General features: G+C 33.6%; 1 long non-coding RNA gene across 1 annotated transcript; it reads left to right on the forward strand.

The window, feature by feature from the left end:
* The first annotated feature begins 212 nt into the window (after window positions 1-212).
* On the forward strand, window positions 213-1,318 carry LOC122292954. The gene is made up of 3 exons (XR_006237077.1): window positions 213-454; window positions 566-636; window positions 751-1,318. It is a non-coding gene; the product is annotated as an uncharacterized LOC122292954 (long non-coding RNA).
* The last annotated feature ends 13,163 nt before the right edge of the window (window positions 1,319-14,481 follow it).

Consider the following 14,481-nt stretch of genomic DNA (forward strand, 5'->3'; position numbering starts at 1 on the left):
AATAAAATTAATTACCTCTTGATTCATCTAGCTTGTAGTAATATATAGTAATTAGAGAAATATCAACAGATAAATATCAGAAGATTCTTTGATCTGGACGTAAAACGAATATTTATCCACTTTCTGAAACAGGGATCATCGGCATAAATGAATTACTCAACCAAAAACACAGAACTTTGAATACTTCAGAACACATGATTGTTCTCAAAGTAACATATATTGGAAACAATTATGGTGGGGATTCATCGATTTTAACAGGTAATTGACAACTATTTGAACTGTTCAAAAATCATTTTCCGGAACTTCTGCTATGAGATCATACTATGTATGGCCAAAAAATCAATTTTGATTTCCAAAACTCACGATCAATTGCTTAATTTCCTGTTATAAATTGAGTTCAGAACCCCACTGGTTCCCCCTTCAAGGCGACGCACGACACCAGATCGAATCTCTGGTAAAGTGTCTCTCTTCCACTGGTCTCCTCCCATGCAAAACCTGTTCTTTGGTTCCTTTTTTGATATGATCAATTAATCACAATGATATTTTTTTTCCCTCTTAATTTCAGAAATGTCGATGATGATTTCAAACGGTTTCAGTCACGAATGCACCAACATCATGGACCAACTCTCTGTCACTGTTTGTGTCTTTAAACATGCATGGCATGCATGCATATTCTAAATGATATTCATAGATCTCTCTGGTTTCTTACGTACGTACCCAGTATATATACTAATTGTGATTAACTTTCAGATGTACTGGCAAGAAACAACTCTTGTCCTCGACGCACGTGTCGCTGGTCACAACAACGAAAAGGTGAGGGTGCAGTTCAGAGACAAAAGGGTTTTGTTCATCATCGCGGAATGTCCAAGTTGTGGAAGGTTCATGAAGAGGATCCAACTGCCGGAGGATGTGAATGTGAAACAAACCAAGACCGTGGTTGCTGACGGCATGCTCAAGATCATCATGCCCAAAGGGAATGTGTATCAGCCCCAGATCAAATTGAGAAATAACTCTGCAATAGCCAGCGTCTCCGGAGGACGCCGGGGCTGCTTTTTCTGGTAGAATACATATATTTCTTCGACTTCAGGCGTCAAATATATATATGCATGTGTCGAAGTTCTTCTTTTAGATCTCTGGTTGGGCTATGTTATCGCTAGTTTAAATTTTAAATATAAGCTTATTAGGAAAATACAGACGATGCTTAAATATTACTGCAAAAGCATTTCTGCTGTATTTGGATTTACAAGCCAATGCGTATATCTTTTCATCAGTTAGAAAATGGTTATTATCAAGGAAAACTATACTCTCGTAACCCTCATATATATATATATATATTGCATGCAGACTGTGTTTTGGTTAAATTGGGTGTATGCCTGCATTCTCACATCCACGGAGAGATTGCTCTTTTCGAGAACAAAGACACGACCGAGCGTAGAAAATCAAAATAGGACATGCATGTCAAGAGAGAAAGTACTATGTGCGTGTCAAGTAAACAATGCCATGACCAAAAGGCCAAAATCTTACCAGCCAATGAATTGAATTCAAGAACTAGTACTGCATGCATACATTTTGTAAAAATGACGTTGTTCGATCGATTCTATTGGGTTCATCGCCTCTGTATGTTGTAATCCCCATATATAGATCGATATACGTAGACTCGTTTCAAAGAATTTAAAAACAATTGTTCGATTCAGGAATTAGATCGATATATGTACGTACATCTGTGAATTATGTGGCCAGAAACCATGTTTTATTAATCACCATTAATTATCTTCATCATTCTGAACTTTCTTCTTTTGATTTTCTATCCACGTGATATTTTCTCTTATGCACAACTGAATGTTTGTTACCATCTTACAGGTAACATATATGCGATCGAAGAGGCTAAAATTCAGCTATTGAAGAAATCATTGAAAAATAATCAAAAGATTGAAACCAGTATACGAACGTAAACTTGCATGATCAACTTTTCCACACGTATCATATAAAGCACCAAATACTTTCACACTGGAAGCATAGGAAAAAAACAAAAACACGAAACTGCAAACCAACAGGACAAGCAGACAGACTCCCACTTTTCAGCATTCATCGAAGAAGATGCGAAGATCGTAATTAACCAGAAATCTCAACCACTACAACAAATATGGCTTTTAGTGACAGATTATAAATAGTGACGGTTTCTAAACTGTGACTAAAAGGTATTTATTGTGACGGTTTGTGAGAACTGTCACTAAATGTTGGGCAAGAATTTCAAAACGTTCGGACGTTTTACATAATACGTTCGCACGTCACAGTAACGTTCGAATGTTATGTATATTTACGTGCGAACGTAAAAAAATTTAGCGCGAACGTTCGAACGTTTTAACTTATTACGTGCGAACGTGAATATATTAGCGCTAATGTTCGAACGTTAATGTGATAAAGTTCGAACGTTATATGTTAAATTACATAAATTAACCATAATATATATTTTTTTAATAGTAAGGTTGAGTAACGTTATATTAAAAAAAATTAAGAGTAGAAATTAAGCTACACAATACATACATTAAATATTTGTGTCCATTACATATGTCGAAAATAAAAAACGTTCGAATGATAAATTTTTACAAATCACTTTCAGAACTGCTGGTTTACAAAAGATCGAAACTCCTCAGTCAATGTCTCAACCTTATTGTTTAGCACATCTACATGATGTGCAAGATGTGCGACAGCCTGATCTATATGTGCAATCTGTCTATCGATCTGTCGGTCTATATGCGCCTTCATATCTGTCATCATTGTATCAACCCAAGCAGGTCGCACATCCCCAGCAGATGTAACTCCCGGCTGCTGACTAGTACTCGCCGACGGGCGAGCAACATCGGCCCCAGACTCAGTCGGGGGAACAAGATCTGGCGTAGGACCAGACTGACGCCGAGCTGAGCCTCTCCCCTGTGCAATGCTCCGGCGGTGTGTGGTTATGTCGATAGGGCTCATCTGGTTTATCACCATCTCCTCCGCCTGGAGTGGCACTCCCCGGGCTAGTAATAAGCGGCTGATGATGACTCCGTACGGGAGATTATCCGTGGTAACGATGCTGGCCTCGTAACGGATCCGCTCAAATATAACAAGGGGCAAGTCAATGGGCTCACCACGTGCCAAGCCAATCAGGAACTGTGCACGAGCCCGACTGAATGTGCTCTTATGTGCCACCGGGTCTACATTTGTTGCAACAAAAATGTGCAACATGCGAAAGAAAGGCAGCAGCTGATTCTGGCTGAAGGAGTTCGGCCTATCGAGCTTTGTGCGGTCCGTGCCAGTGAGGATGTAGAAATCCTGGTCCCGCTCATCGTCACCAACCTCAGCAGCAATAGGATCGCCCTCGGGTCGATCTTCTTCATGACTGGGCATAAACTCAACAGGGCCCGAAGATGAAGCAGAAGCGGCTGGATCTGCCTCGAATATGCCCGGGGAAAATGCAGCTGCTATGTCATCAGCCTGAGCAGCTGTCGACTCAGGTAGTATACGCGGAATCTGGAGTAAGTCAGCGAGAACATCTGCCGAGAACTGAAACTGTACACCGCGTACACTGAGAGTATGGGATGATGCATCGTTAGGCATGGTGGCCATCCCAATGTAAAACTCTCGAACCATTGTGGGGTAAATCTTTCCCCTCAATGTGCATATGGGGCCCCAGCCTCTGGTGACGAAGACGTCTCTCAGCGTCTTCTGCTCCCAGCTGAGCTCATCAAACTCATTAATGAGAATTTCTCGTTCCCCCATAACAGTTCGTGCCCCCAGTCGAGCAATGTCCGGATTGCCTCCATCCCTCCCTCGCTTCCTTGTCGTCATATACTGAGCCATATCCTGAAAATTAAAAAAAATATATAAATTGTAACATTTAAAAAAAATGATTATAATCACAGATACATACGTATTATGACATATATGGATTATACAGAAAATTAAAATATCATCTATTATAAATTTACATAATTTCGCCAGTAAAACTTTGAAATAATTTCACTTTTTCAATATATAAAATAATAATACTTAAAAGGAACAATATAAAAATATTTTAACAGGAAACGTTCGAACGTTATTGAAGGAACGTTCGCACGTTAGTCAGGATACGTTCGACAAAAAGATGATACGTACAGGACGTTTTTATCGAACGTTTCATTCAAACGTTCGATAAAAACGTGCGAATGAGTTCATTACGTCCGGACGTATTATCTAAACGTTCGGACGTAATGAATTTGAACCGTCATACGTTCGGACATTCTTACTAGCCGAAGAATACCAACGGTTTACGTTCGAACGTTTTTATCCAACGTTCTGTTAAAGCGTTGGATAAAAACGTTCGCACGTGAAACTAATACGTTCGCACGTTACAATATAACGTGCGAACGTAAAGAATACCAAAGATCGCACGTTCGGACGTTGTGTCGTGACGTCCGAACGTTACGACACGTAATCGCTGAGTCGACTCAGCCATTACCGAAAGCTTCGAAACGCATGTTTCGAAGCCACAAACAACCAAAATAAGCATTTATATACAGTGGGGAATGTTTCTACGGTCCTATTTTATCAATTTACTGCGAATGGTGGCCGAAAATGCAAGTTTTATAACCGGGTACGGTGGGTTTCGAATTTTTGAAACCCACCGATTAAAAGCAAGGAAATAGAAGAGGGAGAGGGCACATTACCTTTTAGTGACGGTTGCGGTGGAGGATGGCGACGGTTGCGGCGGCTTGCGTGGCGGAGAGGAAGAGAGAGTTTGAGTTCGGTGGCCGGTTTCGTACAAGTTACGGCCTGGAAACCGTCGTGCCTGGCCTTATATACAGTTAACGTTCGAACGTTAATTAATTAACGTTCGAACGTTAAATGTACATGCGAACGTTATGTAGATTACGTTCGGACGTTGAATCAAACGTGCGAACGTATAACTTTTACGTTCGGACGTTGTGTTAACATGCGAACGTATAACGTATATGTTCGGACGTCAATCAAAACGTCCGAACGTTTTAGTTATAACATTCGAACGTTTTTATACTATATATTATATTATATATATTATATAATATATTATTATAATATATATTATATTACCTATATATTACTATATAATATGATAGGTAATATTATATATCATATAATGTATAATATTATATACGTATAATATACGTATATTATATAGTATATAGTGTTAATAGTGTATATAGCGTATACTATATACTGTTGTACGTGTATATAGTGTATACTATATAGTATATAGTATATTACACTATATACTATATAGTGTATACTATATACTGTTATATAGTATGTAGTTTTAATACGTATATAGTGTTATATACGTATTATTGAAACCTATATTATATAGTATATAGTAATATAGTATACTATATTATATACGTATATAGATATAGTATATATACGTATGTTATGATATATTATATTATATATACTAATATATTATATTATATATACTAATATATTATATTATATCTAGTGTATACTTATATAATATTATTGTATATATTATTGTAATAATATTAATATATATATATTTAATACTATTTAATATGTTTATATATATAGTATATATTATATAGTAGTATATAATGTTAATATTATATAGTATATATTATATAGTAGTATTATATAGTTATTTATTTATCCAATACTATAGTTAATATACTATAGTATCTATATAATAACTATAGTATGTACTATATATATTAACATTATATACTACTATATAATATATAGTAATATATTAACTATAGTAATATATAGTATATAATATATATAGTATATATATATGTATAGTAATGTATAGTATACTATATATTACGATATTTGTAGTATATATACTATATTATATACAAGTAGTATATATAACATAGTACTAGTACTATATTATATCTATTATATATTTACTATATATAATATTATACGATATTATATAGTTATTACGTATGTTTAACATACTATATACTACTTATACTATATTATAGACTACAATATAGATAATATATTATATAAATAATAATACTATATTATAGACTATAATATAGATAATATATTATATAATATTTATACTATATTATCTAATAACTATATTACTTTAATATAGTTATTAGATATACTATATTAAAGTATACTATACTAATTACTAGGATAATATACAATTTTTGTACTATATAATATATTATAATATACTTGTTATAACTATAATATATAATATACTTATTATATTATAGTTATAATATAATATATATTTTATATTATTAGTTAATATAAGGTTATAATATATATGTAGTACGTTCTTATATTATACTTATGTTATATATATTATAATTGGTACAAATTATTTATTAATTAATATTTTATAATTTATAATTTAATATATAAATATATTATGAGGAATATACTAAATTTTAATATGTAAATAATAATTTTTACGTTCGAACGTTCATGTGAAACGTTCGGACGTTATAATAAATTCGGAGGGAAATTTCCCGCTTAAACCAAATTTCCACAGTACGTTCGAACGTACTATATAAACGTTCGAATGTTACTGACGAATACGTAGGAATGACAATAATACGTGCGAACGTATTATATATTTTGTGGGCGGGACTATTGTACGTTCGGACGTTTATGCTTAAACGTTCGCACGTAAAATGAAACGTTCGAACGTACTTTAATGAACGTCCGAACGTTAATTGCATAACAAGCAGAAAATAAAACTTTCACGCACGGGAAAGCAGATTCATTTCTGCTTTCCTCCGTGCGTGTTAGAGTGAGAGACTGAGAGAGTTTTAGAGAGAGGGAGCTGGGAAGAGAAGAGAAGAAGTGAAGAAGAAGTGGAGGGTTATAGTGAGAGAGAGTTTTCTAGAAATATTGTTTTAAGCATTAAGGTAAATAATATTTCTCATTTTTTATTTGTAATATACATGATAATTTCAATGTTTTATTTCATATATATTTAACTAACTAGTATTGTGTATTTTTTGAAGGATCATTTGTTGTGAATTGTTGAGAAGTTGTGATTTTTGAAGAAGAATTTATTTAAAGCACAAGGTATATATACTAAACTATATTGTTACATTTTATTGTGGATTTAATTTGTGATATAGATTGTGTTGTTTGGATGAATTAAAAAGAAAAATTATTGTTATTGAATATGTTTATTCTTAATGTGATAATGTTTTAGTATAGTGTATGTTTTTGAATAATAATTATTTGTTAGTTTATGTGTCTATTTTAGTAATTTGTTGTGATAAAAGAATATATATAACAATTTATTTGTTAGATAAATAGTGTGATTATTTGTGTAAGAATAAAAATTATGGAGATGAATTATTAATAACCATAATTATAAATTATAATATTACAATTAAAACTATTATATATATAATTAGTTAAATAACTAATATAATAAATTATCATATATTACTAAGTGTCAATTATAAGGCATAACTATATAGTATATAGCAGAAAAATCGAATTACTAAAATTATAATATAAATAAGTATTATAAAATAATAATTCCTAAAAATCTAATAGCTTGATGATCCTAAATATTTTATCTAATAATATATAGTATAGGGTATATTAGTATTAATCCATAATAATAATTATCATGTAATGTATAGTATTAAAAAATGATTACTAAGAAATAGATAAGTAATTATAATAATAATTACTTATTTAATTATAAAAATTATTATAAAAATTATAATAATTTTGGCAATAATTGGTACATATTATATAATAACTTATAACAATTAAGTGTTATCAATATATAGTATAACTAGTAATTATAATCTAATTTGCTATATATTATATTAAATATGAAATAAATAAGTAAAATTTGTTATTTTATGCTATATAATAACAAATAAAATATAAGTGTTATCAGTAACTTATAATAGTAATTATAAGATATTTTATAGTAGTGTTATATATTATATAGCTGATAAATGACATATAATATAATAACTTAGGAATTACATAAGTTTATAAATAATTTCTAAGTGTTATCAATCATTAATAATATAAATATTATTAGTACATCGGGATAATTCAAACAATGTGCGCTAATTTATTTGTAGACTTTTTTGTTAGATATTGTATAACATTGCATAAATAACCTTAGACCCGTTTGGGAATTAGTGTACATTTAGGTGTACATTAATTCCTGAATTGTCCAGTGTGGACAGTTTGAGATTATATTATCCGTATTGCACATAAACGTTATTCCTACTTTGAACGTTTAGTATGAAGTTTCGGTGTCTTCCTCATTTGTTCTTCGGGTATACTGTTCTTAGGGTCATAATGTGACGCCCCCAAATTCCGTTTGGGATCGGACGGACATTTGAAGCGTCGAGACATGCAACACAAGGTTACTTGCCCCCGTTCATGACATATAAGATGCAATAATCCTAACATGCATCTAACATTATGCAATATTCGCAGCGGATAATTTTTTTTTTTAGCAATACTATGCACCAAACTGAAAATATCCCAATACTTAAAACATACTTCATACATAAAGATCCATTGAATAACTAAGATCACAGCACTATTCCAAAATAGTTATGATCCAAAAGTACTGGAGATGCAACTCCATCGTACAAGTAGTAATTTAACTACTATATTAACATTAACGACGCACCGTCGTTCAGTCGACTGTGTCTAGTTGGTCAGCTCCTGATCCTCCTTCAGGTCCTGTAACAAGATCTACCATTCGGGGGGGATGGTAGTTGGGACTACCACAGTGAGATTTGATTACAAATCTCAGCAAGTTAACAAAAAACTTCCATACAGACTAATGATGCATGTATGACAGTAAAAGCATAAATGCATAATCAAATTTATAAGTAATTAAAGCATAACTTAGCGTACAACATAGCATAATTGACAAGCTTAAATTGAATCATGAACTGAACTTGACTTGATATGAACTTGATCTGAAACTTGACTTAGCATGAACTTGCTTTGAAACTTGAATTAACATGAAAAATACATACTCCACAGTTGTTGTGACCCTATGTATTCTACGTGTAAATACATACTCCACAGTTGTTGTGGCCCCATGTATTCTACACAAACTTGACTTAACATTAAAAATACATACTCCACAGTTGTTGTGGCCCCATGTATTCTATGTGTAAATACATACTCCACAGTTGTTGTGGCCCCATGTATTCTACACATCACTATGCAGTTAAATACATACTCCACAGTTGTTGTGGCCCCATGTATTCTACATAAACTTGACTTAACATGAAAAATACATACTCCACAGTTGTTGTGGCCCCATGTATTCTACATAAACTGAATGTACTCAAGATGAAACGTGACTGAAACCCTGATGTAACATAACGTGACTGCACATAATTTGAAATACATAACCAACTTGAGATAGTAACATTTCGTAACATGGCATAACATATAACAGACAACATATTTAACATGACATATTTGTAATGTATAGTAAAACATGACAGAATATATTGTGTAATAGATAAAAATTGATGACAGAATAAATTCTGTATAATAGACAATTACATGATAACTTGGCATGGGATGACATATATGATAACATACATACATACACTGTAATTATTTTACTTAGCACACATACACAGTAGACTGCTAGTAAGTTAAAAGCTAACTTACCTCGATCTCCGCGTTTCTTATAAAACTTCAAGCGCGATCACGAGGAACTGTAATTAGTGATTCTAAAAGTTAGAACTAAATCACTAATAATTTGAAATATGGAAAATACTAACTTAAAGAGTAAAATTTTCATTTTACTCTCTACATGTGGGAAAATGACCGTTTTACCCATAACTTAAGGATTTTGCATACTAACTCCAAAAGTTTCCAAAATTTACATTCCTCATGTAAATCTTGTCCTAAACTTAAATATCAACTCAGAAAAATTTAAAACAAAATACAACTATGAAGAACACACTATGGTCGAAACATCCTTAGGCCATTTCCCTTTATTTTTGTTGCAATTCCTTCCAACTTCAAAACTCATGCTTAAACCAAAATTTTGCAACAAACATCTTCCAATCCTAAGTTCAAAACCATACTTAAAACATCCATTTAAAAAAAACTAATAATCAACACCAAACTTTTTTGTAAAAATATCCAAGCACTTGAATCACAAGTTTTGACCTTAAATCAAAACATCTCCAAGAATTTCAAAAAAATCAAATCTTACTTCTAACATATTCATAATATCATCCTAACATCAACCATACTTTAAATCATCAAACTAAAGTCACCAAAATCACAAAATAACATTTGGAGTTTTTGGTTTTACACTTAGTCCAAAAACATAAACTTTTCCCTCAACTAGTTTCGATAAATCTCTTGATCTATGACTTATAAATATATGATCTTCAAACCAAACCATCACATGGTTTAAAAAGATGTCATAAAATATATATAAGCTTCTAATTCAAGATCATATGGTTAGAAATTAACCAAAACATAAATTTAGCCAAGAATATCCACACTTTGACTTATTTGAATATCTCTTTGCATAAAATTTCATATCTTTGAAACTAACATCAAATATCTTCAAAATAATAATATAACATGTATATAAGATGTTTAGGATCCTCCAATAAAATTATCAAAGTCATTAGAATAGGTTTAGACCACCAAAGAGTTAAACTTTCTCAAAACAGAACTGTTTTTCCTCTTCCAGTTTCTAAGTTTCTAAATCTAAGAACATCTTTCATCAAAACCTTTAATCATGCAAAAATCCTCAACCAATAGTCACATATACATGTTAACAATACTCCATAAAAATTTCGGACCAATATCTATCCATTAGCTTGGTCAAAAACTCCAAACTATAACATATTCTCCAGTTTATCTCCCAGAATGACCTTTCTATAGTTTACACAATATTTGACTGACCAAATGATCTTCAAATGGGGCAAATAAGATATCCATGTAAACTAGACTCAAAAAGGAACAACTTATATGAAGGAGACTTTATGATAAAACACTTACAACAGCTTCGAAATGGGCATGCAAAAGATCTCCTAAAATCTGTCCGAGAGAGAGTGTTTGATAATCTTTTATTAGAAGGAGTAATTGAAGATAAGTTCATGGGTGCTGGCTGGACACATTTATGGACGAGATAAGGGAGGTGATAAGGCTGGAGTTGAGAGTTAAGTGTGGTTTTCTCCTACCCAAAATATCTATAAAAGATTATCTCATAATATTCTATCCAATAATATCTACAAAAATCAACTTAAGATATTTTTATCTAATAATATCTATAAAAATCAACTCAAAATATTTTTACCCAATAATATTCACGAAAATTACCTCAAGATATTTCTTTTTATCCAATAATATTTACAGTTTTGAACAGACGTTTTGTCCGAAAAAAAGTTATTGCGCCATAAGACTTTAAATAACCCTCCGAGTCTAATGGCACAAACCATAATACATTTTGACACTTCTAACTATCTCCAATAATCAAAAATACACTCCTAATACCATAGTAAATAATAACACTAACTATGTAGTTAGACAAAAACCTATACGATTAATGGATTCGTGAAAACTTATGGGTTTTTCACGAGATTCCTAAAGTTAATAGAAATTTCACAATTGAATTTCTAGCGGGCTGTTACAATCTCCCCTCCTAAAAAAAAAGATTTCATCCTCGAAATCGAAGTAAGTAAGAAATAATAATTCAAAAGTTAAGGAAACACATATACTTTATTGATATTCGAATAACTAAGTACAACGTCTGATATTGTCAGTCCCGTACAAGTGAACCACAAAGTATCAATTAAGCAAAAGCCCAAAACAACTCTGCAAGACTGAATTTAGATGTCAAACAACTGGGGGTACTTGGCTCGCATATCAACTTCCTTCTCCCAAGTCGCCTCTTGAATATTATGATTTTGCCAAAGTACTTTGACCAATGGGATCTTACGGTTCCGCAACTCTTTATCTTTCCAGTCAAGAATTTGCATTGGCTTCTCTTCATAGGTCAAGTTGGGTTGTAAAGGTATGCTATCAGGATCCACTATCATTGGTGTCTGATTCCCAAAACTCTTTTTCAAAGAAGACACGTGGAAAACATTATGAATTCCATGGAACTCAATTGGCAATTCCAAACGATATGCAACTACTCCCACTTTCTCCACTATCTCATAGGGTCCCACATATCTCGGACTTAACTTGTTTTTCACTCCGAAACGACTTACTCCTCTCATAGGAGATACCTTCACATAGACCCAATCTCCAACTTTAAAATCTATGCTCCTCCTTCGATTATCAGCGTAGCTCTTCTGTCGACTCTGTGCTGTTTTCATCCTTTCTTTAATCAAGTGTACTTGGTCCTTAATCTCTTGTAAGACTTCTGGTCCAACTACTTTGCTTTCCCCTACTTCATCCCAATACAGAGGTGATCTACACTTTCTACCATACAAGGCTTCATATGGTGCCATTTGAATAGTGGCCTGGAAACTATTGTTATAAGCAAATTCTGCCAAAGGTAATTGTTTCTCCCAATTCCCTTCGTAATTCAAAACACAGGCTCTTAGCATATCTTCCAAAGTTTGAATCGTCCTTTCTGTCTGTCCATCTGTTTGTGGGTGGTATGCACTACTAAACCTCAGACTAGAGCCCATCGATTCTTGTAAACTTTTCCAGAAGCGTGACGTAAAACGAGGGTCTCTATCTGATACGATCGTCTTAGGCACTCCATGCAATCTGACAATTTCTGCTATATAAATTCTCGTCAATCTTTCTAGAGAATCTGTATTCTTAATGGGTATGAAGTGAGCACTTTTTGTCAGACGATCAACTATTACCCAGATAGTATTATTTCCGGCTGAGGTCCTTGGAAAGCCTACTATAAAATCCATGGAAATATCCTCCCATTTCCATTCTGGGATTGGCAATGACTGCAATTTACCGGCTGGCTTTTGGTGCTCTGCTTTTACTAATCTACAGACAGAACATTTGTTCACAAATTCTGCTACGTCCTTCTTCATTCCTTCCCACCAAAAAGACTGTTTCAAATCCTGATACATTTTTGTACTACCAGGATGAGCAGTGTAAGGTGTGTTATGAGCTTCCTTTAGTACTTTTTCCTTTAACTCTTCATCTGCTGGAATGACTCTTCGGTCCTTGTAATACAGAGTCCCATCCTCTCTGAGGCTAAAGTCCACTGGTCCTTTTGACTTTTTGATCTTTTTTACAACTTCCGCAAGTTTACTGTCCTTCTTTTGACGGTCTTTCAGTTCTTCCCAGTCCAATGGAATGAATTCTTGGATTGTAGTCAACATGGTTTCCTGACTACGGTTTCTAATCAACAGTTTTCTCATACTACATAAGAGGGAATTTACTTCTGATGAAGGAACTGATGAAGCTTCTTGTCTGCTCTTGCGGCTTAAAGCATCAGCTACCACGTTGGCCTTTCCAGGATGATACTTGATGTCGCACTGATAGTCGCTGATTAATTCCAGCCATCTTCTTTGCCTCATATTAAGATTCTTCTGCTCAAACAGGTACTTTAGGCTTTTGTGATCTGTGAAGACTTCACACTTCTCGCCATACAAATAATGTCTCCAAATTTTAAGAGCAAAAACTACTGCAGCTAATTCCAAATCATGAGTAGGATAATTCTGTTCGTGATTCTTCAGTTGTCGTGAAGCATAAGCAACCACTTTCCCTTCTTGCATTAGCACACATCCGAGTCCTGCCTTAGATGCATCGCTATATACTACAAAAGATTTAAGAGGTTCCGGCAGTGTAAGTACCGGTGCGGTGGTAAGTCTTTTCTTCAACTCAAGAAAACTTGTTTCGCACTTATCATTCCAAGTAAATTTCACATTTTTCTTAGTCAGGGCGGTGAGTGGTCCAGACAAACGGGAGAATCCTTCCACAAATCTCCTATAGTAACCAGCCAGTCCTAAGAAACTTCGGATCTCATGCACACTGGTCGGTCTCTGCCAGTTCGTTACAGCTTCAATCTTGCTCGGGTCTACTGCTACTCCTCTACTAGAGATCACATGACCTAGAAATTTTACTTCTTCCAGCCAGAACTCACACTTACTAAGTTTGGCATAAAGTTTCTGATCCTTAAGTATAGTTAAAGCCATGCTTAGATGATGTCTGTGTTCCTCCTTGTTCTTAGAGTAGATTAAGATGTCATCAATGAATACGACAACAAAATTATCCAAATAAGGTCTGAATATTTTGTTCATCATGTCCATGAATGCGGCTGGAGCATTGGTTAACCCAAAAGGCATCACTAAAAACTCGAAGTGGCCATACCTTGTCCTAAAGGCAGTTTTCAGCACATCTTGATCCTTGACTTTTAGCTGATGATACCCGGATCTCAGGTCAATCTTTGAAAACACTGCTGCTCCTTGCAACTGATCCAACAAATCATCGATTCTGGGTAATGGGTATCTATTCTTAATCGTCACCTTA

This window comes from Carya illinoinensis, chromosome 13 (assembly GCF_018687715.1).
Source record: "Carya illinoinensis cultivar Pawnee chromosome 13, C.illinoinensisPawnee_v1, whole genome shotgun sequence".
NCBI classification, from domain to species: domain Eukaryota; kingdom Viridiplantae; phylum Streptophyta; class Magnoliopsida; order Fagales; family Juglandaceae; genus Carya; species Carya illinoinensis.